The sequence below is a fragment of the Entelurus aequoreus genome, linkage group LG11, assembly GCF_033978785.1.
Source record: "Entelurus aequoreus isolate RoL-2023_Sb linkage group LG11, RoL_Eaeq_v1.1, whole genome shotgun sequence".
Classification (NCBI taxonomy): domain Eukaryota; kingdom Metazoa; phylum Chordata; class Actinopteri; order Syngnathiformes; family Syngnathidae; genus Entelurus; species Entelurus aequoreus.
Window position 1 is genome coordinate 5894083 of NC_084741.1, and position 27229 is coordinate 5921311.

Genomic DNA, 27229 nt, shown 5'->3' on the forward strand with positions numbered 1-27229 from the left:
TTGTTATGACGGTGTCTGTTACTACATTATATATATACTTGCAGTGTGTATATTGTACATATTACATGTTGTTATGAAGGTGTCTGTTACTACATTATATATATATATACTTGCAGTGTGTATGTTGTACATATTACATATTGTTATGAAGGTGTCTGTTACTACATGATATATATACTTGCAGTGTGTATATTGTACATATTACATATTGTTATGAAGGTGTCTGTTACTACATTATATATATACGTGCAGTGTGTATATTGTACATATTACATATTGTTATGAAGGTGTCTGTTACTACACTATATATATACTTGCAGTGTGTATATTGTACATATTACATGTTGTTATGACGGTGTCTGTTACTACATTATATATATACTTGCAGTGTGTATATTGTACATATTACATATTGTTATGAAGGTGTCTGTTACTACATTATATATATACTTGCAGTGTGTATATTGTACATATTACATATTGTTATGAAGGTGTCTGTTACTACACTATATATATACTTGCAGTGTGTATATTGTACATATTACATGTTGTTATGACGGTGTCTGTTACTACATTATATATATACTTGCAGTGTGTATATTGTACATATTACATGTTGTTATGAAGGTGTCTGTGACTACATTATATATATTTATATACTTGTAGTGAGTATATAAAATATTGATGGAGGGTTTTGAAATTGTTTTAGAGGGCTTCAAATGCTACAATGGTGACTGCATTTAGCCGCATCTTGCAAGCGCGTTTTATCATCTTTAGAATCCTAAAAATAAAAAATAAAAAGACATGCATTCTTGTCCATCATAATAATTGTGAACGATAGGCAAAATTGCAAAAAAAAAGTGCACCTCCCCTTTAACTCGCAAAATAACGAATGAACAAACCAACAAGCTAGCAGGATAAGGAACGTACAATACGAAGGAAGGAACAAACATTAATAATAACTCAAACTCCAAACTAAATTAACTAAAAAAAAATCAATGAACAAATCCAACAAGCTAGCAAGGTCTAGCTAACAATCGAGCAATCAAACTAACTAACTATGTAACAAACAAAATAATCAAACGGATAATCGAGCAAATGGAATTAGCTTACTAATAATTGGGACAGCGTGGCAAAGTTGGTAGAGTGGCTGTGCCAGCAATCGGAGTGTTGCTGGTTACTGGGGTTCAATTCCCACCTTCTACCTTCCTAGTCACGTCCGTTGTGTCCTTGGGCAAGACACTTCACCCTTTGCCTCTGATGGCTGCTGGTTAGCGCCTTGCATGGCAGCTCCCGCCATCAGTGTGTGAATGTGTGTGTGAATGGGTGAATGTGGAAATACTGTCAAAGCGCTTTGAGTACCTTGAAGGTAGAAAAGCGCTATACAAGTATAACCCATTTATCATTATCATTTAATAAAGGTGCCTATCAAATGAATACATGTGTTATTTAGCTCGGTAACGAATGAACACATTTAGAATCAGCTAACGAGTTAATGTGACTAGCTAACTCCCAAATCAATGAACAAGCTACAAAAGTAGGCACGTAGGAATAAAGCAAGGAACAAACGTACAAAGAGTCAAGTAACCAAACTAATTCAAACTGATTAAACCAACAAGCTAGGAATTTAACTACTGAAGAAGCAGCTAACTTACTTTGCAATTTGTGCAACGTTGGAGGTCAAATGTAGCAACTAATTATTGTTTTTGTTATATTTTTATTGTATTATTTATTTTTATTATTTTATTATTTTTATTATTTATTATTATTATTATTTTTATTATTATTATAATTATTATTCTTATTATATTATTTTTATTTATTTATTATTTTACTATTATTATTTTTATTTTATTTTTTTATTTTATTATATTTTTGTTTTTGTTGTAGCAACTAATTTTTTATTTGTGCAATGTTGGAGGTCAAATGTTGTAGCAACAAATTTTTGTTTTTGCTATAATTTTATTTTATTATTTATTTTTATTATTTTTATTATTTATTATTATTATTTATTTATTTTTATTATTATTATTATTTGTATTATTATTATTTTTATTATTTTTTATTTATTTATTTATTTATTTATTATTTATTATTTATTTGTATTTATTTTTTAATTATTATTATTATTGTATCATATTTTTGTTTTTGTTGTAGAAACTAATTTTTTATTGGTTCAATGTTGGAGGTCAAATGTAGCAACTAATTTTGTTTTTTGTTTTTTGTTATATTTTTTATTTATTATTTATTTTTATTATTGTTTTATTTTTATTATTTATTATTATTATTTGTTATTATTTTATTATTATTATTATTATTTTTATTATTATTATTTTTATTTATTTATTATTTATTGTATTTTTTTTATTTAAATTTAATTATTATTATTATTGTATTATATTTTTGTTTTCGTTGTAGCAACTAATTTTTTATTTGTGCAATGTTGGAGGTCAAATGTTGTAGCAACTAATTTTTGTTTTTGTTATATTTTTATTTTTTTGTTATTATTATTTTTTATACCGGGGCGGTATAGCTCGGTTGGTAGAGCGGCCGTGCCAGCAACTTGAGGGTTGCAGGTTCGATCCCTGCTTCCGCCATCCTAGTCACTGCCGTTGTGTCCTTGGGCAAGACACTTTACCCACCTGCTCCCAGTGCCACCCACACTGGTTTGAATGTAACTTAGATATTGGGTTTCACTATGTAAAGCGCTTTGAGTCACTTGAGAAAAAGCGCTATATAAATGTAATTCACTTCACACTTCACTTTATTATTTATTTTTCTTATTTTCTTATTTTTATTATTTATTATTATTATTTTGTATTATTATTATTTATTTATTTTTTTTATTTTTTATTTTTTTATTATTATTTTTTATTATTTTTATTTATTTTGTATTATTATTATTATTATTTTATTTTATTTTTGTTTTTATTGTAGCAACTATTTTTTTATTTGTGCAATGTTGGAGGTCAAATGTTGTAGCAACCAATTTTGTTTTTGTTATATTTTTATTTTATTATTTATTTTTATTATTTTATTATTTATTATTATTATTTTTATTATCATCATTATTATTTATATTTTTTAATTTTTATTATTTATTTATCTTTTTTATTTTTTTTTTATTTTTTATTATTATTATTATTATTATTTTATTATATTTTGGTTTTTGTTGTAGCAACTAATTTTTTTATTTGTGCAATGTTGGAGGTCAAATGTAGCAACTAATTTGCTACTGTAAATATTTTCATGAAAACAATCCAACATTTCTTCCTGCAGCTCCAAAATAACGGATGACGTGCGTGTGCAGCACATCAATCCAACACCAGACAAACCGTTTACGTGGCGGTCATGATTTGTTGTTGTTATTTTGAAAGGTGTTTCCCAACATGGCGTCTGCCTCTGGCCTGCTGCCATCATCACATATCCCAGCAGCCCCTGCTTCCATCTCGCCACTGACATTTTGCGCCTCGCCTTCAGTCATTGATCACGGCGGCGAGAGCGAACACGTTGTCTCGGCGGCGGGAGGCGAAGGAGATCAAACACTTTAATTACTGCGGGCTTGTCGGCGGCGCTCGCTACAGGCAGCGGTCGCGTAACAAGGACGGCGAGAAGAGAGACTCGGGCGCATCGGAGTGGAAAAAAGAAAAAAAAATGAAGCAAAGGTTGAAAAAAAAAAGAGCTTTCCTGGAACGCGTACGTACATGAGTGGTCGTGCTGCATGCTGGGGGGGGAACGCGTACGTACATGGCCAATATGTTGTCGTGCTGCATGCTGGGGGGGGAACGCGTACGTACATGGCCAATGTGTGGTCGTGCTGCATGCTGGGGGGGGACGCGTACGTACATGGCCAATGTGTGGTCGTGCTGCATGCTGGGGGGGGAACGCATACGTACATGGCCAATATGTTGTCGTGCTGCATGCTGGGGGGGGAACGCGTACGTACATGGCCAATGTGTGGTCGTGCTGCATGCTGGGGGGGGAACGCATACGTACATGGCCAATATGTTGTCGTGCTGCATGCTGGGGGGGGAACGCATACGTACATGGCCAATGTGTGGTCGTGCTGCATGCTGGGGGGGGACGCGTACGTACATGGCCAATGTGTGGTCGTGCTGCATGCTGGGGGGGGAACGCATACGTACATGGCCAATATGTTGTCGTGCTGCATGCTGGGGGGGGAACGCATACGTACATGGCCAATGTGTGGTCGTGCTGCATGCTGGGGGGGGACGCGTACGTACATGGCCAATGTGTGGTCGTGCTGCATGCTGGGGGGGGAACGCATACGTACATGGCCAATATGTTGTCGTGCTGCATGCTGGGGGGGGAACGCGTACGTACATGGCCAATGTGTGGTCGTGCTGCATGCTGGGGGGGGACGCGTACGTACATGGCCAATGTGTTGTCGTGCTGCATGCTGGGGGGGGAACGCGTACGTACACGGCCAATGTGTGGTCGTGCTGCATGCTGGGGGGGGACGCGTACGTACATGGCCAATGTGTGGTCGTGCTGCATGCTGGGGGGGGAACGCGTACGTACATGGCCAATATGTGGTCGTGCTGCATGCTGGGGGGGGAACGCATACGTACATGGCCAATATGTGGTCGTGCTGCATGCTGGGGGGGGGACGCGTACGTACATGGCCAATATGTTGTCGTGCTGCATGCTGGGGGGGGAACGCGTACGTACACGGCCAATGTGTGGTCGTGCTGCATGCTGGGGGGGGACGCGTACGTACATGGCCAATGTGTGGTCGTGCTGCATGCTGGGGGGGGAACGCGTACGTACATGGCCAATATGTGGTCGTGCTGCATGCTGGGGGGGGAACGCGTACGTACATGGCCAATATGTGGTCGTGCTGCATGCTGGGGGGAACACAAAATGTGACTTCTTCCTGTTTAAAGTACAGTCAAGTGAAGAAATGAAGTATTTTGTATCATTTTACAGCCTGCCTAAAATAGTACACAGCAACCTAAGACAGTGTTTTTCAACCACTGCATCTCAGGGCACACTAGTGTGCCCTGAGATGCAGTCTAGTAAGCTGTAAAGGTATCAAAAAAAACAAAAAACCCTTCATGTATTGTATTGGTATTAAAAATGAAAAACATCAAAATGGCCCCTGCATACTTTGATTTTTCAGTGTTCGGCCCTCACTTGAAAAAGTTTGGACGCCCCTGGTTTAGCTGATTGGAGAACTAGCTTCCGCAGCTAGTGGGTCCATGACAATGTTTTGTTTGATCGGCCGTTTTACTGCCGTGTTACAGACACCATTTAAAAGTAATTAATGTATTTCTATGTAAATAATACATTTCACAACGTATATATCTGCGACTTATAGTCTGGTCTGCATACTTGCCAACCCTCCCGTTTTTAGCGGGAGAATCCCGGTATTCAGCGCCTCTCCCGACAACCTCCCGGCAGAGATGTTCTCCCGACAAACTCCCGGTATTCAGCCGGAGCTGGAGGCCACGCCCCCTCCAGCTCAATGCGGACCTGAGACTGAGTGGGGACAGCCTGTTCTCACGTCCGCTTTCCCACACTTGCCTGTAAATATGTAGAACAGACTTCTCCATTGAACACGGTGGCCGAAATGATATACTCATCATGAACGAAGAAGTTAAACAGGACGATACTGCCATCTAATGGATAGCCACCGGAACACTGAAATTCAAGTATTTCTTTTATGTAAATAAAAGATATATATATATATATATATATATATATATATATATATATATATATATATATAATATATATATATATATATATATATATATATATATATATATATATATATATATATATATATATATATGTATATGTATGTGTGGGAAAAAATCACAAGACTATTTCATCTCTACAGGCCTGTTTCATGAGGGTTTCCTCAATCATCAGGAGAAAATCTCCTGATGATTGAGGAAACCCTCATGAAACAGGCCTGTAGAGATGAAATAGTCTTGTGATTTTTTCCCACACATACATATTACGCTCTACCACGGTATCGAGCACTATTTTTTTTTTTTTGGATAATCTAATTAAGACATATATATATATATATATATATATATATATATATATATATATATATATATATATATATATATATATATATATATATATATATATATATATATATATATATATATATATATATATACATATATATATATATATATATATATATATATATACATATATATATATATATATATATATATATATATATATATATATATATATATATATATATATATATATATAGCTATAATTCACTGAAAGTCAAGTATTTCATACATATATATATATATATATATATATATATATATATATATATATATATATATATATATATATATATATATATATATATATATATATATATATATATATATATATATATATATGAAATATATATGAAATACTCGAGTTGGTGAATTCTAGCTGTAAATAACCACGCCCCCAACCACCCACCCCCCCACCCCCGACCAAGCACCCCCTCCCCCCACCCCCTACCCCCCACCTCCCGATATTGGAGGTCTCAAGGTTGGCAAGTATGGGTCTGGCTAATATGTGGAAAATATGTTTTCCCTATGAAGTGTAATGGGTGTGGCTTATATCCCAGTGCACTCTATAGTCTGGAAAATACTGTAATTTAGTTTGAAACTGTCGGAATAATTATGTATAAGTTGTCACACAACTCTTATGCTTAAAGGCCGTTGCTATAGTTATCATCAATTGTGCTGAAGTTGTACTTTTCTGTCTGTGCAAAGACACAACTTGTGGTCTTGCTTTGCGAGTTTTCTCCTGTCAGCAGTTTGGTTCCAGACCCCGCCTGCTGACAGCCAAGCACGGACACCTCGGTGCAGACAGGACAGAGACAGGGCCAAATCACGAGTGTCGGCACATTTCCATTCTGAATAATCACGTATTCTGTCTACTGGGGGCTGCTTGCCTCCTGAATAAATAGAGGAGCACGTGGGACTGTACCTTAGAGCGTAGGGGGGAACTGTAAATGAGTGTACAGCCCCATACGTCTCTCCTCATGAGTAAAATGTAACTGTCTCTGCTTCATTCCTTCTTCTTGTCTTGTGTAATTGGTAGTTTGGTGTTTGAACCTGACAGAAACGTAATAAAAAATCAGTTTAATAACTGAAGTCTTTATTCCGTCACATCCTGCGTGCGGAACACTTTACTGTACCTCAAACAATACTTTTCATTCTGCCTCCTCCAACATAAATCCACTCCAGACTTGACCTGCTCCGCCGTCTGCAAGGTGTTCTGATGAAGGCAAAGACATCCAGAACACTAGTCCAGTGTTGTCATCTAGTCCAGTGTTGTCATCTAGTCCAGTGTTGTCATCTAGTGTTGTCATCTAGTCCAGTGTTATCATCTAGTCCAGTGTTGTCATCTAGTGTTGTCATCTAGTGTTGTCATCTAGTGTTGTCATCTAGTCCAGTGTTGTCATCTAGTCCAGTGTTGTCATCTAGTGTTGTCATCTAGTCCAGTGTTGTCATCTAGTCCAGTGTTGTCATCTAGTGTTGTCATCTAGTGTTGTCATCTAGTCCAGTGTTGTCATCTAGTGTTGTCATCTAGTCCAGTGTTGTCATCTAGTCCAGTGTTGTCATCTAGTGTTGTCATCTAGTCCAGTGTTGTCATCTAGTCCAGTGTTGTCATCTAGTGTTGTCATCTAGTCCAGTGTTGTCATCTAGTCCAGTGTTGTCATCGAGTGTTGTCATCTAGTCCAGTGTTGTCATCTAGTCCAGTGTTGTCATCTAGTGTTGTCATCTAGTCCAGTGTTATCATCTAGTCCAGTGTTGTCATCTAGTGTTGTCATCTAGTGTTGTCATCTAGTCCAGTGTTGTCATCTAGTCCAGTGTTGTCATCTAGTGTTGTCATCTAGTCCAGTGTTGTCATCTAGTCCAGTGTTGTCATCTAGTGTTGTCATCTAGTGTTGTCATCTAGTCCAGTGTTGTCATCTAGTGTTGTCATCTAGTCCAGTGTTGTCATCTAGTCCAGTGTTGTCATCTAGTGTTGTCATCTAGTCCAGTGTTGTCATCTAGTCCAGTGTTGTCATCTAGTGTTGTCATCTAGTCCAGTGTTGTCATCTAGTCCAGTGTTGTCATCGAGTGTTGTCATCTAGTCCAGTGTTGTCATCTAGTCCAGTGTTGTCATCTAGTGTTGTCATCTAGTCCAGTGTTGTCATCTAGTCCAGTGTTGTCATCTAGTGTTGTCATCTAGTGTTGTCATCTAGTCCAGCGTTGTCATCTAGTCCAGTGTTGTCATCTAGTCCAGTGTTGTCATCTAGTGTTGTCATCTAGTCCAGTGTTGTCATCTAGTCCAGTGTTGTCATCTAGTGTTGTCATCTAGCCCAGTGTTGTCATCTAGTCCAGTGTTGTCATCTAGTGTTGTCATCTAGTCCAGTGTTGTCATCTAGTCCAGTGTTGTCATCTAGTGTTGTCATCTAGTCCAGTGTTGTCATCTAGTGTTGTCATCTAGTCCAGTGTTGTCATCTAGTCCAGTGTTGTCATCTAGTGTTGTCATCTAGTCCAGTGTTGTCATCTAGTCCAGTGTTGTCATCTAGTGTTGTCATCTAGTCCAGTGTTGTCATCTAGTCCAGTGTTGTCATCTAGTGTTGTCATCTAGTCCAGTGTTGTCATCTAGTCCAGTGTTGTCATCTAGTGTTGTCATCTAGTCCAGTGTTGTCATCTTGTGTTGTCATCTAGTCCAGTGTTGTCATCTAGTCCAGTGTTGTCATCTAGTCCAGTGTTGTCATCTAGTGTTGTCATCTAGTCCAGTGTTGTCATCTAGTCCAGTGTTGTCATCTAGTGTTGTCATCTAGTGTTGTCATCTAGTCCAGTGTTGTCATCTAGTGTTGTCATCTAGTCCAGTGTTGTCATCTAGTGTTGTCATCTAGTCCAGTGTTGTCATCTAGTCCAGTGTTGTCATCTAGTGTTGTCATCTAGTCCAGTGTTGTCATCTAGTCCAGTATTGTCATCTAGTGTTGTCATCTAGTCCAGTGTTGTCATCTAGTCCAGTGTTGTCATCTAGTGTTGTCATCTAGTCCAGTGTTGTCATCTAGTGTTGTCATCTAGTGTTGTCATCTAGTCCAGTGTTGTCATCTAGTCCAGTGTTGTCATCTAGTGTTGTCATCTAGTCCAGTGTTGTCATCTAGTCCAGTGTTGTCATCTAGTGTTGTCATCTAGTCCAGTGTTGTCATCTAGTCCAGTGTTGTCATCTAGTGTTGTCATCTAGTCCAGTGTTTTCATCTAGTCCAGTGTTGTCATCTAGTGTTGTCATCTAGTCCAGTGTTGTCATCTAGTGTTGTCATCTAGTCCAGCGTTGTCATCTAGTCCAGTGTTGTCATCTAGTCCAGTGTTGTCATCTAGTGTTGTCATCTAGTCCAGTGTTGTCATCTAGTCCAGTGTTGTCATCTAGTGTTGTCATCTAGTCCAGTGTTGTCATCTAGTCCAGTGTTGTCATCTAGTGTTGTCATCTAGTCCAGTGTTGTCATCTAGTCCAGTGTTGTCATCTAGTGTTGTCATCTAGTCCAGTGTTGTCATCTAGTGTTGTCATCTAGTCCAGTGTTGTCATCTAGTCCAGTGTTGTCATCTAGTGTTGTCATCTGGTCCAGTGTTGTCATCTAGTCCAGTGTTGTCATCTAGTGTTGTCATCTAGTCCAGTGTTGTCATCTAGTGTTGTCATCTAGTCCAGTGTTGTCATCTAGTGTTGTCATCTAGTCCAGTGTTGTCATCTAGTCCAGTGTTGTCATCTAGTGTTGTCATCTAGTCCAGTGTTGTCATCTAGTGTTGTCATCTAGTCCAGTGTTGTCATCTAGTCCAGTGTTGTCATCTAGTGTTGTCATCTAGTCCAGTGTTGTCATCTAGTCCAGTGTTTTTCAACCACTGTGCCGTGAGATATTGTCTGGTGTGCCGGGGGAAATTACGCAACTTCACCTAAGTGGTCCAAAACATATTATTTGCAAATCAATAAGTATAATAATGTGCCGTCGTCTAGTGCCTGTGCTGTGTAGAGCTTGGCAGGGTAAGCACGTACAAACCCCGTTTCCATATGAGTTGGGAAATGGTGTTAGATGTAAATATAAACGGAATACAAGGATTTGCAAATCCTTTTCAAGCCATATTCAGTTGAATATGCTACAAAGACAACATATTTCATGTTCAAACTCATAAAAAAAAATTTTTTTGCAAATAATCATTAACTTTACAATTTGATGGCAGCAACACGTGACAAAGAAGTTGGGAAAGGTGGCAATAAATACTGATAAAGTTGAGGAATGCTCATCAAACACTTATTTGGAACATCCCACAGGTGTGCAGGCTAATTGGGAACAGGTGGGTGCCATGATTGGGTATAAAAGTAGATTCCATGGAATGCTCAGTCATTCACAAACAAGGATGGGGCGAAGGTCACCACTTTGTCAACAAATGCCTGAGCAAATTGTTGAACGGTTTAAGAACAACCTTTCTCAAGCAGCTATTGCAAGGAATTTAGGGATTTCACCATCTACGCTCCGTAATATCATCAAAGGGTTCAGAGAATGTGGAGAAATCACTGCACGTAAGCAGCTAAGCCCGTGACCTTCCATCCCTCAGGCTGTACTGCATCAACAAGCCACATCCGTGTGTAAAGGATATCACCACATGGGCTCAGGAACACTTCAGAAACCCGCTGTCAGTAACTACAGTTGGTCGCTACATGTGTAAGTGCAAGTTAAAACTCTCCTATGCAAGGCGAAAACCGTTTATCAACAACACCCAGAAACGCCGTCAGTTTCGCTGGGCCCGAGCTCATCTAAGATGGACTGATACAAAGTGGAAACGTGTTCTGTGGTCTGACGAGTCCACATTTCAAATTGTTTTTGGAAACTGTGGACGTCAAAGAGGAAAAGAACCATCCGGATTGTTCTAGGGTGAAAGTGTAAAAGGCAGCATGTGTGATGGTATGGGGGTGTATTAGTGGCCAAGACATGGGTAACTTACACATCTGTGAAGGCACCATTAATGCTGAAAGGTACATACAGCTTTTGGAGCAACATATGTTGCCATCCAAGCAACGTTACCATGGACGCCCCTGCTTATTTCAGCAAGACAATGCCAAGCCACGTGTTACATCAACGTGGCTTCATAGTAAAAGAGTGCGGGTACTAGACTGGCCTGCCTGTAGTCCAGACATTGAAAATGTGTGGCACCTAAAATATGAGAAGGGAGACCCCCGGACTGTTGAACAACTTAAGCTGTACATCAAGCAAGAATGGGAAAGAATTCCACTTCCAAAATGTGTCTCCTCACTTCCCAAACCTTTACTGAGTGTTGTTAAAAGGAAAGGCCATGTAACACAGTGGTGAACATGCCCTTTCCCAACTACTTTGGCACGTGTTGCAGCCATGAAATTCTAAGTTAATTATTATTTGCAAAAAAAAATAAAGTTTATGAGTTTGAACATGAAATATGTTGTCTTTGTAGTGCATTCAACTGAATATGGCTTGAAAAGGATTTGCAAATCATTGTATTCTAACACAATTTCCCAACTCATATGGAAACAGGGTTTGTAATACTCCATGTCAGTAGGTGGCAGCAGGTACTTCATTGCTTTGTAGGAGTCAAAACGCTTCGAGGATGGTTTGTCGTGATCCCAATATGCAGAGCACCGCGGGAGGCAGTGTGCAGGTAAAAAGGTATGTAACGCTCAAAGCAAAAATGAACAAAAGGCACGTCACTGAAGCATAGGGATGGCTATGCAAAACAAAAGTAAAACTGAACTGGCTACAAAGTAAACAAAAACAGAATGCTGGACGACAGCAAAAACTTACAGCGTGTGGAGCGGAGACGGCGTCCACAGAGTACATCCGTACATGACATGACAATTGGGATATTATCGGCCGATAAATGCGTTAAAATGTAATATCGGAAATTATCGGTATCGTTTTTTTTATTATCTGTATCGTTTTTTTTTGTTAGTTTTTTTTATTTTTTATTAAATCAACATAAAAAACACAAGATACACTTACAATTAGTGCACCAACCCCAAAAAACCTCCCTCCCCCCATTTCTTTCTGTTATCAATATTCTGGTTCCTACATTATATATCAGGGGTCACCAACGCGGTGCCCGCGGGCACCAGGTAGCCCGTAAGGACCAGATGAGTAGCCCGCTGGCCTGTTCTAAAAATAGCTCAAATACCAGCACTTACCAGTGAGCTGCCTCTATTTTTTTTTTAATTTTATTTGTTTACCAGCAAGCTGGTCTCGCTTTGCTCGACATTTTTAATTCTAAGAGAGACAAAACTCAAAATAGAATTTGAAAATCCAAGAAAATATTTGAAAGACTTGGTCTTCACTTGTTTAAATAAATTCATTAATTTTTTTACTTTGCTTCTTATAACTTTCAGAAAGACAATTTTAGAGAAAAAATACAACCTTAAAAATGATTTTAGGATTTTTAAACACATATACCTTTTTACCTTTTAAATTCCTTCCTCTTCTTTCCTGACAATTTAAATCAATGTTCAAGTTTTTTTTTTTTTTATTGTAAAGAATAATAAATACATATTAATTTAATTCTTCATTTTAGCTTCTGTTTTTTCGACGACGAATATTTGTGAATTATTTCTGCAAACTTATTATGATTAAAATTCAAAAAAATTATTCTGGCAAATCTAGAAAATCTGTAGAATCAAATTTAAATGTTATTTCAAAGTCTTTTGAATTTCTTTTAAAATTTTTGTTCTGGAAAATCTAGAAGAAATAATGATTTGTCTTTGTTAGAAATATAGCTTCGTCCAATTTTTTATATATTATAACAAAGTGTAGATTGGATTTTAACCTATTTAAAACATGTCATCAAAATTCTAAAATTAATCTTAATCAGGAAAAATTACTAATGATGTTCCATAAATTGTTTTTTTAATTTTTTCAAAAAGATTCGAATTAGCTAGTTTTACTTCTCTGTTTTTTCGGTTGAATTTTGAATTTTAAAGAGTCGAAATTGAAGATAAACTATGTTTCAAAATTTAATTTTCATTTTTTTCATGTTTTCTCCTCTTTTAAACCGTTCAATTAAGTGTAAATATCATTAATTATTAATAATAACATAGAGTTAAAGGTAAATTGAGCAAATTGGCTATTTCTGGCAATTTATTTAAGTGTGTATCAAACTGGTAGCCCTTCGCATTAATCACTACCCAAGAAGTAGCTCTTGCTTTCAAAAAGGTTGGTGACCCCTGTTATATATCAATATATATCAATACAGTCTGCAAGGGATACAGTCCGTAAGCACACATGATTGTGCGTGCTGCTGCTCCACTAATAGTACTAACCTTTAACAGTTAATTTTACTCATTTTCATTCATTACTAGTTTCTATGTAACTGTTTTTATATTGTTTTACTTTCTTTTTTATTCAAGAAAATGTTTTTAATTTAGTTATCTTATTTTATTATTATTTTTAAAAAGTACCTTATCTTCACCATACATGGTTGTCCAAATTAGGCATAATAATGTGTTAATTCCACGACTGCATATATCGGTTGATATCGGTATCGGTAATTAAAGAGTTGGACAATATCGGAATATCGGATATTGGCAAAAAGCCATTATCGGACATCCCTACATGACAACCAACAATGTCCCCACAAAGAAGGATAGCGTACGCACAACTTCAATAGTCTTGATTGCCAAAACAAAGCAGGTGCGGGCAATAGCGCTCAAAGGAAGGCGTGAAGCTGCTACAGTCAGAACACCAACAAAACAGGAAGGGTCACCAAAATAACAGCGCAAGACAGGAACTGAAGCACTACACACAGGAAACAACAACAAACTCAAAATAACAACCTGGTGGTGTGCCTCCGTATTTGTTGTATGAAAATAATGTGCCTTGGCTCAAAAAAGGTTGAAAAACACTGATCTAGTCTAATAATAATAATAATAATAGATTGTATTTGTAAAAGCACTTTACATTGAGTGAACAACCTCAAAGTGCTGCAGTGCATTTAAAAAAATCAAAAATAAAAATAAGCAACAACGCTAGAATCACAACAAGTAAAATAAATAGTAAAAAAAAAATAACAAAAAATAAAAACTAGAACAGCCTAATAGCTAGACTAGCACACATATATCTAAAAAAAATAATTAAAAAAATGCTTTTTTAAAAAGAAGGGTTTTTAAGCCTTTTTTCAAAATCGTCCACAGTCTGTGGTACCCTCAGGTGGTCAGGGAGAGTGTTCCACAGACTGGGAGCGGCGGAGCTTTATCCTCGGAGGTTGGAGGAGGTTAGCCTGTCCGGAGCGGAGGTGTGGTGTGGAGGATTTGGGGGTGAGCAGTTCTTTGAGGTAGAGGGGGGCATTTCCATGGATGATGACATCATCCAATTCCCTTCCTTAAGAAGACCTCACAGACTTAGACTTAGACTTAGACAAACTCTAATGATCCACGAGGGAAATTGTTCATTTGGGTTCAGGTGCAACATAGACTTAGTGGTCCACGCTATCATCTTCATCTTCACCTTCTTCTTCCTCCTGCTTAGTCATCCGCCTCACATTACATTTATATGCACTGGAACCTCCATATACAAACTTGATTGGTTCTTCAACAGTAGGAATGGGAATTGAAAACCGATGACGGAGGTAATTATTATTATTATTATTATTATTATTATTATTATTATTCATTATCAATAGCTCCTCCACATGGAGAAGAGCCAGTTGAGGTGGTTCGGGCATCTGGTCAGGATGCCACCCGAACGCCTCCCTCGGGAGGTGTTTAGGGCACGTCCGACCGGTAAGAGGCCACGGGGAAGACCCAGGACACGTTGGGAAGACTATGTCTCCCGGCTGGCCCCCGGGAGGAGCTGGACCAAGTGGCTGGGGAGAGGGAAGTCTGGGCTTCCCTGCTTAGGCTGCTGCCCCCGCGACCCAACCTCGGATAAGCGGAACAAAATGGATGGATGGATGGATTATCAATAGTGCTTATTGGTATTTGTCTTGATCCAACTTTTACTATCATATTTGAACGTATCCTATTTGCTGATGTTGTTCTATTGTTGTTGTTGTTGTTGTTGTCTCTCTGTCTTATCCCCCTCTTGTTTCCCACTCTGTCTTCCTTTTTCTCTCTTTCTATCCCCTCCTGCTCCGGCCCGGCTGTAGCTAAAACTTGTATGCATACTGTATATCTAAAAATTTTCAGAAAGAAGGGTTTTTAAGCCTTTTTTAAAGGCATCCACAGTCTGTGGTGCCCTCAGGTGGTCAGGGAGAGCGTTCCACAGACTGGGAGCGGCGGAGCAGAAAGCCCGGTCTCCCATTGTATTGTTCGTAGCTTTGTCCTCGGACGTTGGGGGAGGTTAGCCTGTCCGGAGCGGAGGTGTGGTGTGGAGGATTTGGGGGTGAGTAGTTCTTTGAGGTAGAGGGGGGCGTTTCCATGGAGGCACTGGTGGGTTAGTAGGGAGACTTTGAATTCAATCCTGAGCGGAACAGGAAGCCAGTGAAGGGATTCTAGAGTTGGTGTGATGTGGTCGTATTTCCGCACTCTCATCAGGATCCTAGCAGCACTATTCTGTAAGTATTGTAGCTTCTGGATTTTTTTTACTTTTTTATTTTTATTTTATTTATTTTTTTTATAATGTCCTGCCCAGCTTCTCGGGCAAATCATATAGCAGATGTAGATGCCCATATCGGCTGTTCAGATTTACTTTACAAAAGAGAAGTGTAGGATACTTCTCTTGTTGCCTTACTTGTATTTTGACTTTATTAAATGTATTTATATTATCATTTGGTGCAGCCGGGCCGGAGCAGGAGGGGATAGAAAGAGAGAAAAAGGAAGACAGAGGGGGGAATTGTGGGGACAAGAGGGGGATTAGACAGAGAGACAAAAACAACAACAGCAAACACAACAACAACAACAACAACAACAGAGCAACATCAGCAAATACGACATGTACAAATATGATGGTAAAAGTAATAGCAAATAAGCAGTTAGCGAAAATTTAAAAAAAAAAAATACAGAAATGACAATGAGCATTATTACACTACAAATGGAGCAATATGAATACCAATAGAAATAGTGCTATTGATAATAAACAATACCAGTACTTTACCTTTATTATCAACAATACAATTGTTCAAATGCAACAATACATATACGTAATGATAACTTGAGATACGAAAGAATGCAGAAAAATGGAGGGGAAGAAAGAGAAGCAACCTTAACCTTGTAGATTGTTATAGTATATTTTTATATTTTTTTTACTTTGTGTGTTTTGCATTCTGAAGTGAGGTTGCAACTAGGGATGTCCGATAAATGTTTTAAAATGTAATATCGGAAATTATTGGTATTATTTTTTATTATTATCGGTATCGTTGTTTTTTTTGTTTGTTTGTTTTTTTTTGTTTGTTTGTTTTTTGTATTAAATCAACATAAAAAAAACACAAGATACACTTACAATTCGTGCACCAACCCAAAAAAAACTCCTTCCCCCATTTACACTCATTCACACAAAAGAGTTGTTTCTTTCTGTTATTAATATTCTGCTTCCTACATTATATATCAATATATATCAATACAGTCTGCAAGGGATACAGTCCGTAAGCACACATGATTGTGCGTGCTGCTGCTCCACTAATAGTACTAACCTTTAACAGTTAATTTTACTCATTTTCATTCATTACTAGTTTCTATGTAACTGTTTTTATATTGTTTTACTTTCTTTATTATTCAAGAAAATGTTTTTAATTTATTTATCTTATTTTATTAATTTTTTTAAAAAGTACCTTATCTTCACCATACCTGGTTGTCCAAATTAGGCATAATAATGTGTTAATTCCACGACTGTATATATCGGTTGATATCGGTATCGGTAATTAAAGAGTTGGACAATATCGGAATATCGGATATGGGCAAAAAGCCATTATCGGACATCCCTAGTTGCAACTCTTTACTCCCATCTAGGGCTAAATATATATTTTTTCATCATTCTAGCTATAGTGGAAAGGGGGGCCCTCACAACCTACTAACCAAACATGGGTCCACACAAAGTAGGCAAGACATGTATGTGTGTGTGTGTGTGTGTGTGTGTGTGTGTGTGTGTGTGTGTGTGTGTGTGTGTGTGTGTGTGTGTGTGTGTGTGTGTGTGTGTGTGTGTGTGTGTGTGTGTGTGTGTGTGTGTGTGTGTGTGTGTGTGTGTGTGTGTGTTGATGCTCCACCTTTCAACCAAACACAAGTACTTCTTCACTGTCTCTATTACAAACTCTGACAAAATAACTGCAAAAGGTCACAATAGTCTACAAGCTTTTCGTGAGGTTTTACTGTCCTGCCCGGGAAGTGGAGGCATAAAACAGGAAGAAGTGTCTTTCATGTCTGTTTTTTCGCCCCAGAGAGAACTTATCTCAGCACAAACGTGTCAAGCGAAGGTGAAGAAACTAAAAAAGTTGCTCCCCACGATGCCGTTTCCACCGCCAAATTCACCAGCCTGGTCGCAAAGAAGCTGGCGAGACGCAGCCCTGGCAATTATGCTTCACGCGCTTACAGACGAGTCCCACCATACCGTGGCCTCGCAGATTGCTGTCAGCCAGCAGCACAAAGCGCTTTGCATGTTAGCTATCATAAATTGTTCACTGAAGCGTGGCCTGCATACATTTGCATTATTTTGAAATGGCTTTGTTTTGGAATCGTACTGCTATTTACATTCATGCACGCCAAAGGCTGCAAACATTTGCATGTAGAGTTCTAAAACCCCTCAACTACGGAAAAACTAAAAACTACGGCCGTCAAGGTATATATATTTTGAATCAGATTAATCACATTTTGGAATTTGGATTAATCATGATTAATCACAGGTGATTACTTGCATGCATAATTGGAATTATCCTTAGAAAATACCACAACATTTGCACATGAATGGAATTTATTGTCGGAATGTCATCCAGGAACGTTTTATTTGAATTTGACCAAAACTTGGTAACAGTTTTATCCAAAGTTTGTATTTTGGCCAGCGAGCACAGCATTTCATTTGGTTTTCTCACTCATTTTAGAATGCATTGATCAGGGGCCGTACTTATCAAGCTTCTTAGAGTGCCATTTTACACTTAAGTCCTGAGAATTTGCGAAATTTAGTCCTACTCTCAAACTTAAGAATAAAAGCTTTTTATCAACATTCTTAAGTCTTAAGAATCACTCCTACTCTCCACGATATTTAAGAGACCTTCAGAGGTGTCTTAAGTGGTTAGGAGTTGCCAGCAGGGGATGGCACTGAGGCGAGAGAGACGTGCGCCAACGTTCAGGGAACGGAACAATGTTTTTGTTTTTTTTGATGACGAGCAGCTGATCAAACGGTATCGTTTAGACAGAGCGGATATTATTTTTGTCACAGATTTAATACTTTTCGATTCCTTGTTGATTTCTGCATGTGTCTGCAGTGGGCTAGTATATATAGAGCCACCCACACCAGTTTCAAATTAGTTGCCTAATTAATGAATTGGAAAGAAAATGTTATGACAGTAGCGTATGTGTGTGGCCGTGAGGTGAGTGACGTCAGTGAGTGTGTGGGCGAGAGAAGAGAGGGAGCGGTAGCGTGAGTGCCGGCGGGGACTAGTTTGTTTTGTATTATTTTGTAGTTTATTGTCAAAATATACACTCCCATTGTCCACTTCAATATTTCCAAGATATTTCTTTATTCTTAGACAACGGATTCCCTTCCGTGATTGGTCATTTCTACGGACACAGAAATGACGTCACCTAAAATTCCGTTTACGGCACATAGTAATGTCGTAATTCAGCTCTGAGTGTGACACTTAAGATTCAGTCCGACACTTCGCTGAAAGTGTGACTAAGACGCTTGATAACTAACTTTGAAGTGCAGCTTTCAGCGAAGAATTTATTTACTCTTAAGTCAACTCTTAGCAGACTTCTTAGGAGTCATTCTAAGAAGCTTGATAAGTACGGCCCCTGATCACTGGACGTATAGCAGTGAAGGTAAAAGAGCTTGTACGGTCAAAATAAGTTGCATGATTAATCTAAGTGTGTACATGATTAATGCGATATTGTTTGTGATTATTCACATGAGTCAACGCCTTCATTTTGACAGCCCTACAAAAAGACATTGACACAATAGGCTTTACTGGATTAATCGAGTCTAAATGGAGTTAACAAGAAGCTCTAGCTACAAATATTTAGCGAGAAGAACCAGCTAGTATGTTGTGTTAATGGATACCTGATTGATTAACATCAGTTACCAAACAAATTAGTAATATTAGCACAGTATGCATTTTGGAATCCTCAAAGTAGGCTAACTAGGGGAACCACAATATAGGCTCAAATCAAGGGGTATAAAGTTTCTTGATTAGTCATCCCACTTCTGACACTATTCGTCACATAGGTCGTAGGGTTAGCAAGGGCTAGATTAATTTAGGTGGAATACGAGTAAACAGCCTGGACGTAACATTAAGAACCAAAGGGACAACCGTACCCCAGTTTTGTTTTACAGAATGAAAATATTTTGCAAACGTGAACGTGTTGGTGTGTTCGTTGGGATAGGCAAGTCCACCAGCTGTGACGAGACCTGTCTGGGCTGATTTGTACGGGCCAGCGCCACTGGAGAGCTGCGTCAGCAGGGCAGGGATCCCCGCAGTGTGTTTAATAAATAACTTATTCTTCTTGCAATTTGATGCCTTCTTCCCACAGGAAGGAGGTGTGATCTTACTGAGGCCCCTGCCCCACCGAGTCTGGATCTTGTGGAGATCACTTTTTGATGAGAAACTCCCCCTGCTGGATGTGGGTGTCATTGAAGGAGTTCCTACAAGATTATTGATCCTTTAAGTTGTCATGAAAGCGCTGAGTCATGGCTCATGCAACAACTGTAGTTGCCCAGGGGGCCAAAGGAAGAGTCTTCCTTTAAACAAACAACAAGTAACGGCGTGTTATCATTAATGTGGAGCCTTACGGAGGAATCCCTGTAAGCCTTTCTCTTCTGAAAATGACTCCATCAATGGTGTACCCATCCAAAGCCCTGCCAAGCCTTTTCTTCCATCTGCTGTAGCTTCGAATCTACTCCCTTCTGTCTTAATGACGGCTTGAATCATTCCAGTAGGGGTCTGAACCACGAGAGACCAGTTAAAGATATTCAGCAAGCCCCAAGCCAGCTCATAAGGCACAAATATATTCATAGGCTTTGCTCAACTCATTGCCTCTGTTTCCTTGCATCAGCAAGAAACAAAAAATCCCCGACCGTGTGTTGGTTTTTGTTTGCTCATACAGGCCCTTTGTGTTGATGCAAAAAAAAAAGGCATTCTGGCCAAAAGAAAACAAAAACAGGGCAGTTTATGGATGCAGAAGACGGACCGAGGAGCAAGATTGAACTCATCCAGGGCCTGAAAACCCCAATTTTCCACACTGAATTGTGAGTCTACCCGCACTTTGCATAAACCAGAATTGTTCCATTCCTCATCTTCTCCAGGATTAGGGTTGCAGAAGGGTCACCTGTCCCACAGGCCTTTCTTCTACACACCATAGAACCTCAACATTCCACTTGTAATGGCATATGTCACCAAATTATTTACGAGTTGTACCCTTTGCCTGGATTTGAACCCAAGAGCCAGGCTCCTTGGTATGATACAACCAGATTGCTTACCTGGTTCTCATTTTACAAATGACCCTGGAGCTAATCATCAGCTTCTGAGAATTTTCCCAGGAACTCTGAGGACTAGAACCTTCAAGCTTGATTTGTATCCAACTCAGTTGCTGCTCCGATTCTTCCTCCCTCTCACAGATAATGGCCGCTTATTCGACACAATTTGCTACAGAAATATAAGGAGTAGTACCCTCAAACTGGATCTCAATCCAGGTCTAATGAGATTTAAAAAACCTAGAATACCCAGACCATTCCCCTTCCAGAGGTAAACCCATCCCCACACAGATGCCCGATTTCGATTCCAACGTCTCAGTCCCACTTCTGACACCGTTTGTGATGGACCTCTGAGGAGCAGTAGCATCTACTTAGATTCCAACCAGAGTCTTCTGCTCGGGGAACATTTTCCCTCCTTTTGGCAAAATAAGAACACCCTTGAAATTGGCCTTCATTCTGCTACAAGGAGATACACACAAAGAATACACCCTGTGTTATTTATGCAGACTCACACACACGTCATTATTAAAGATGTCATGTTATCCAGGCTTGAGGAGCGAGGGAGTGGAGTAGAATGTGTGCGCGCTAAAGCACACACGGTAAGTGAAGTTTCACTTCCAATTCTTAAGTTTTGATTCCTGCTGGGAAGGCGTAGCAAGACGGACAGACAAAACGCCGGAGAAGACAGGCAGCCATTAGAGAGACTGCTTTGACCTCCTGATGGCTCGTTCGCTCTCTCTCTCTCTCTCCAGGCCTGCTATCTCTGTTGTTTGCACTTACTCCTGGTTTGTAGAATACATTTTTAAGCTTCAATTCGAGTCACCCCTCTTCATGTTCGACTGCCTTAGAATAAAAGGATCTGTGAGAACTCTGCTCTCCTAAAAGGGAGAATCCTAACACTTGAGCTGTAGACTGGCCAGCCACACTCTAGCTTCAAAGGCACTGTAAATCTATTTCCACACAGTCTCCCGATTATGGTTTCAATTCCTCCTACTTCCAACACCATTTATCAAAACCTAGGTAAGTTGGGTTGGAAAAAAACTCTTGAAACTTAGTCTATGAATCAATCAATCGCAACTGAACTGCTTGGTTTGTCTTGGAAGACGTTTCGTCGCTCATCTGAGTAGGCTTCATCAGTTCGTGCTCCTAGACTTCGATTGGTCAGATCTAGTCCAGCGGCTGGTGCCAAAACCCCAAATATTTATACTCCGAAAAACCAGGAGGGTGTTCCTAGGCAAGGATGGTTTTGCCCTATGCTAGTGAGAAAAACAACTATTTTGTTGCAAACGAGCAATCCTAACTGTCAAAGCCAACGACAGTCGCTGAAGTGTAATGTCCTCTCGTTAGCATTGAGGTATTGTGTGGCACAACCAATGCTGTGGATTGATTGATTGAGACTTTTATTAGTAGGTTTCACAGTGAAGTACATATTCCGTACAATTGACCACTAAATGGTAACACCCGAATAAGTTTTTCAACTTGTTTAAGTCGGGGTCCACTTAAATTGATTCATGATACAGATATATACTATCATATATACTATCATCATAATACAGTCATCACATAAGATAATCACATTGAATTATTTACATTATTTACAATCAGGGGTGTGGAGGGGGCGGGGGGAGGATATGGACAGCAAGTAGTGGAGAGAGAGAGAGATCAGAAGGCATAAGAAAAAGAAAAAGTATCTGCATTTGATTGTTTACATTTGATTATTAACAATCCGGGGAGGGTGTTAGTTTAGGGTTGTAGCTGCCTGGAGGTGAACTTTTATTGCGGTTTTGAAGGAGGATAGAGATGCCCTTTCTTTTACACCTGTTGGGAGCGCATTCCACATTGATGTGGCATAGAAAGAGAATGAGTTAAGACCTTTGTTAGTTCGGAATCTGGGTTTAACGTGGTTAGTGGAGCACCCCCTGGTGTTGTGGTTATGGCGGTCATTTACGTTAAGGAAGTAGTTTGACATATACTTCGGTATCAGGGAGGTGTAGCGGATTTTATAGACTAGGCTCAGTGCAAGTTGTTTAACTCTGTCCTCCACCTTGAGCCAGCCCACTTTAGAGAAGTGGGTAGGAGTGAGGTGGGATCTGGGGTGGAGGTCTAGAAGTAACCTGACTAGCTTGTTCTGAGATGTTTGGAGTTTAGATTTGAGTGTTTTTGAGGTGCTAAGGTACCAGGAGGTGCATGCGGAATCGAAAAAGGGTTGAACGAGAGTTCCCGCCAGAATCCTCAAGGTGCTTTTGTTGACCAGAGAGGAAATTATGTAGAGAAATCTCGTTCGTTGGTTAACCTTTTTGATTACCTTGGTTGCCATTTTATCACAGGATAGACTTCTACTAGTCCAAAATAGTCAGACTCCCCCGCATAAGCATTCCATTCAAACGGCATTCTGGTCACTTTCTGTTTTTAACTCCTATTATTTGTTGGAAGCTAAATTGCAGAGACTTTTAGGAACGGTTGAAAGGACTTCAACGACTGCCAATCGAGGTCTATGAGCACGAACTAATGAAGCCTACTCTGATGAACGGTGAAACAGCTTCCAAAACAAACCGAGCAATCCAGTTGTGATCGATTGAATGCCCTGAGATGACTTGAAACTTAGAACAAAGATCCATACTCTCGGCTCTGTGCATACATAAGTCTATATCCACAGAAGTGCCTGATAAGAGGTAATCGTCCCACTTCTGACACTATTTGTAAAGAAATACAAAGGAATAGTACTTTCAAACCTGAATTTGAACCCAAGTCTTTTGGGCTGAAAAACCTGTACACTCGTAATGACACCGAGGCTTAACATTCTCAGACTGTTTGGCATGGTAGCAGGAATCAGAAAAATTCCTAGATGTGTAAAAATCAGGTAAGTCTAATTGCATAATCTAACTAACAAACAGAAGCAATGAAAACATCGCACGTAACCTGACTGACAAACCCAACAGAGTGGATGTATTAGTAATATGCAGAAAACGTGATAGAGTGTAATTGTTATTTCCCACTGGATGCTGCTCCATCCCAACAAACATGGAGCTAGGGCAGCTGGATCAATGGATGCTTTAACCAAAAGCTCATTTCTAAGTCTTGTGCACAGGACCGTGACACTGGAGGCGAGGAGATTTGATGACATCGGCAAGAAGCACATCCCTCTCTTTCTCTCCGGGGACTCTGGATGAGCTGCCGATATCCGTCCCCTGTTTGTAGCTCGTGTGACCTTACAAATCTCCAGCCTGCAGCCACTCCACTTCGCCGGCCGCTCCTCTGCTGAGCATCGAGAGAGCGAGCGAGGCAGCTAATCGCAAGCATCCATTATAGGAAGGCAGGTTGGCTTCAGGCCGGCGGCCGTTCACCGTGATGGATGTGAATGAAGGCTAAGGGGGAGTGGGAACACATTAACAAAGTCATTTACAGCATTATGGTATTACTTTAAAATTCACCAGTGCATGATTTGAGAGCAATATATATTCCATGTATGTACTTTGTTATACATTGTGGACTAATTTGACTCTCTAAAGCGTGGACACGGCAGTTCCGCCGCAACAGATGAGCAGATTCTATGAATGTGTTGTCCCGAGGAAACAAGTCAATTCGCTATGTGGCCAAGAGTCTAATTGAGCTACCTCAGAAAAACATGCAAAATCAGGCTGTTTAATGTCTGATTTAGGGATGTCTGCAACTAAATATTTTAAAGTAGAATCTGATTCCTTAGATTTTGCCCATCGTCGACAATTAGTCGAGTCTATGAACAGACAACGAGTAATTATCAGAGGTGGGTAGAGTAGCCAGAAATTGCACTCAAGTAAGAGTACTGTTACTTTAGAGATGTATTACTCAAGTAAAAGTAAGGAGTAGTCACCCAAATATTTACTTGAGTAAAAGTAAAAAGTATGTTGTGAAAAAACTACTCAAGTACTGAGTAACTGATGAGTAACCTGTTCGTTTAATGATGACGGCAACAAATAATGCACAAAAACATAAAAATAGCAATGAGCAAATTCAGAGCCAGGAATATCTCTTAAGCAACTAAAACAATAATATATATTAAATAATAATACATTAACATTAAAAAAAATGAAGGCAAATTGAGCCACAATAACTTAACCGCACCATAGGCTCAGTAGGCAGAGATTACGAAGGAAAATAACAAGTTAGCCTTTACGCAAACCATAAACTGATAGGTGTGGGCTGCACCTGGGAACACACTGTGCACTTCTGATTGGTGTTTGTATGCATGCGTGAGTGTGCGTGTGTGTGTGTGTGTGCGTGTGTGTGTGTGTGTGCGTGTGTGTGTCTCTGTCTGTCTATGAGGCTGCAGTGCGTTAATAAATGTCCCCACACGATGTACATTTGACAGTGATTCATAGCAGGGAAGCTAACATCAGCCTACGGTGACTGCCAAAATATCTACTAACTACTAAATATCTGCTTCCTCAAATTTGAAGTTGAGTTCATGTAAGCTTAAGCTTCTTGTTGTTTGCCGCTGAAACTTTATGTGCAGTTAATCATGTGACCACCTGGCTCTGTTTGATTGGTCAAACGGAGTCAAACGTCACCAGTGACTGCGTTTGATTGGTGAAACGGAGTCAAACGTCACCAGTGACTGCATTTGATTGGTGAAACGGAGTCAAACGTCACCAGTGACTGCATTTGATTGGTGAAACGGAGTCAAACGTCACCAGTGACCGCATTTGATTGGTGAAACGGAGTCAAACGTCACCAGTGACCGCATTTGATCGGTGAAACGGAGTCAAACGTCACCAGTGACTGCATTTGATCGGTGAAACGGAGTCAAACGTCACCAGTGACTGCATATGATCGGTGAAACGGAGTCAAACGTCACCAGTGACTGCATTTGATCGGTGAAACGGAGTCAAACGTCACCAGTGACTGCATTTGATCGGTGAAACGGAGTCAAACGTCACCAGTGACTGCGTTTGATTGGTGAAACGGAGTCAAACGTCACCAGTGACTGCGTTTGATTGGTGAAACGGAGTCAAACGTCACCGGTGACTGCATTTGATCGGTGAAACGGAGTCAAACGTCACCAGTGACTGCATTTGATTGGTGAAACGGAGTCAAACGTCACCAGTGACCGCATTTGATTGGTGAAACGGAGTCAAACGTCACCAGTGACCGCATTTGATTGGTGAAACGGAGTCAAACGTCACCAGTGACTGCATTTGATTGGTGAAACGGAGTCAGACGTCACCAGTGACTGCATTTGATTGGTGAAACGGAGTCAAACGTCACCAGTGACTGCATTTGATTGGTGAAACGGAGTCAGACGTCACCAGTGACTGCATTTGATTGGTGAAACGGAGTCAAACGTCACCAGTGACCGCATTTGATTGGTGAAACGGAGTCAAACGTCACCAGTGACTGCGTTTGATTGGTGAAACGGAGTCAAACGTCACCAGTGACTGCATTTGATCGGTGAAACGGAGTCAAACGTCACCAGTGACCGCATTTGATTGGTGAAACGGAGTCAAACGTCACCAGTGACCGCATTTGATTGGTGAAACGGAGTCAAACGTCACCAGTGACTGCATTTGATTGGTGAAACGGAGTCCAACGTCACCAGTGACTGCATTTGATTGGTGAAACGGAGTCAAACGTCACCAGTGACTGCATTTGATTGATGAAACGGAGTCAAACGTCACCAGTGACCGCATTTGATTGGTGAAACGGAGTCAAACGTCACCAGTGACCGCATTTGATTGGTGAAACGGAGTCAAACGTCACCAGTGACTGCATTTGATTGGTGAAACGGAGTCAAACGTCACCAGTGACCGCATTTGATTGGTGAAACGGAGTCAAACGTCACCAGTGACTGCATTTGATTGGTGAAACGGAGTCATGCATAGATCCTACTTTGAAGGTCTGTCTGACAAACCAAAACAAACAAAGCATGCATTAACAGATGGATAAAAATCAGTAGCGAGCTGAATGTAGATAAATGGAGCGCAGTAAAAGTAGCGTTTCTTCTCTATAAATATACTCAAGTAAAAGTAAAAGTATCTTGCATTTGTAGTGGATTGTCCAGAGCTTAAACAGCAACAAAAGTGAGTTTAGTACAACAAGTTTATTTTCTCATAGTCAAAAGTGCATAAGTTGGATTGTTTTGTCCCTGCAAACAAACGGCCGTCCTACGGAGGACTCACAAAAAGCAATCTCTCTCGAGTCCCGGTCTCCTGCCATTTTTATCTCTCTCTTCGTGCGTCACTGTTTCTTCACGTGCGTCACTCTTGTGGTCTTCGACATGTTTGTTTTTGCAACATCCTTGGATATCTTAATCATACGTAGACAGTCAAAACATTCTGTAGACAGGTTGGCACGACTTAATATTCACTTTTGTCCCACACCCGGTTCATTCAATGGCACACAATAAAAGAGAAATTAAATGAGCGTACATTCTTGACAGACATGAAATAGAGGTCAAAGGTCAGAAATTCTACTACATACCCCCCCTTCCAGGGTTCTAGAACCCTGGACCATACCGATTTATGACGTAGGCCACTACTTAAAATCTCTACCACAGATAGAGGCAAAAACCTCAATGTTTTTATACGAGGCGAAATTCCTCTATGACCCTCCTACAGAGCGATC